This window comes from Anastrepha obliqua, chromosome 5 (assembly GCF_027943255.1).
Source record: "Anastrepha obliqua isolate idAnaObli1 chromosome 5, idAnaObli1_1.0, whole genome shotgun sequence".
Taxonomy (NCBI): domain Eukaryota; kingdom Metazoa; phylum Arthropoda; class Insecta; order Diptera; family Tephritidae; genus Anastrepha; species Anastrepha obliqua.
The window spans coordinates 120,229,547-120,231,250 of record NC_072896.1 but is presented as its reverse complement, the minus strand read 5'-3'; positions in this window follow the sequence as shown (position 1 = coordinate 120,231,250).

The following is a 1,704-nucleotide window of genomic DNA, read 5'->3' as shown; positions in this document are numbered from 1 at the left end:
AAGGCACGGCAAAATGAATTTTCGTACAGCTTTGTTTGTATGACTTTTGTTTCAGTTTATCGGTATGTTCATATGTTCATATGTGTGCTTAAGTGCGCCCATACCTACATACCTACATGCCATATGCATGTGTATGCATACAAATGTGAATATGCAAATAAATGACTGTATTGTTCAACAACAAAATTTCCATTCACCCGCCGGCGTTGCAATGCAATTGTCAAAAGTAGCGGCTGGGTAAGCCGCTGGTGGATCGGCGTACTTTGCCAACTTTCACGCTTTCCGTGCTGCTGGTAATCTCGCGTTCGTGACAGAAGTGTTTCGAGTTTTATTGATTGTTGCATATAGCTGGTGGATGCAACAGAATGCAATTGCCGCTGGTGGGTGACGACAATGATGGCGTCATTAGCTTGACATGAATGCGAGTAGCTATGCTCATATGTGTGTATGCATGTGCACACAAGTATGTAGCTGTATGTGTGCGCGGGCATTTGTTTGCAAAGCTACGCGTTGCACGGTCGTATACAAATACCAATTGGCGCTCTGCTGAAGCTAGATAAGTTAGCTGTGCTCTGTGTATGTTTGCGCGGTTTAAGTGGCAAAAGCATTGCTGAATTTGTTTTATTGATTTGACTTAATCAAATGAAATTCTAAAGCGAGTTTAAAAATGGAAAGCGGGTTTTATATATGGATCACTTTAACTAGACTTAACCTCAAAATTCACAAAGACCTGATGGAATTTGATTATTTTATGTGAATAAATAGAAATATAGGTAAGCACACGTAATCTTGTTTTAAGGGGGGCCTCTTATCAGTCGGATTCAAAAAATCGATTTTTTTACTGCAATCGATAAATATATTATAGGAGAATATGCCCTCAAAATTTTAAAGCAGAATTCAAAGTGATTTTGGAGTTACAGGCAGGGTACCGTCCCTCGTGTGAGTCTACCTTCTGAAAACTTTGAAACACGTTTTCTCAAAACCATGTTTTTGAAATTGTCGTGTGAGATTAAAAAAAAACGACGAAAGTTATCGTTTCAAACCGATAATCTATGGAAAGATAATTAAAATGCGCAACTAATTACTAAATACAAAAAAATGCATTTTTTAATGTTATTTAACACCTTTTTTGAAAAAAAAGGAAAAAAACACTTTTTTTTCAATAATTAATTGTGTGTTAGTTTTTTCATATTTTTATATAAGAGTAGTCTGTTATATGCGGGAAAGCCTTCTGAATAAAGCAATATTTTTCTTTTGTGTTTCAGGTGAAAACTGCGACCGCAATCTTACACGCCGTTTTACTAGCGCGCAATGAGAAGCTGTTCGAGATCCCTCATATGTCCATCATTTTGTTTTTTTTTTATTTATGTTAAAAAATTGTTTATGACTCTTCAATCATGCCTTCAAATAAATGCAAAAGATTATTCCTGTGTGTCGCTTTTTTCGCCTCGAAAAAAATTGAGAAAAAACACCTTTTTTTGAAGCCATTGATAAGAGGCCCCCCCTTAAGGATTACGTATAGCTCGGTTTGACACTCTGAGGTATGCAACAAAACATACAAGTTACGCTCATCCCACTTATTTTGGTACAAACCCAGTTCGTCAACCAGAAGGAGTTTTGGAGGCATCAGTTTTGAACAAGTTCAGATATATAAGGAAGAAAAATAAATTTTTGGTTATATGCTTATATGTTGGGCGTGGTTTC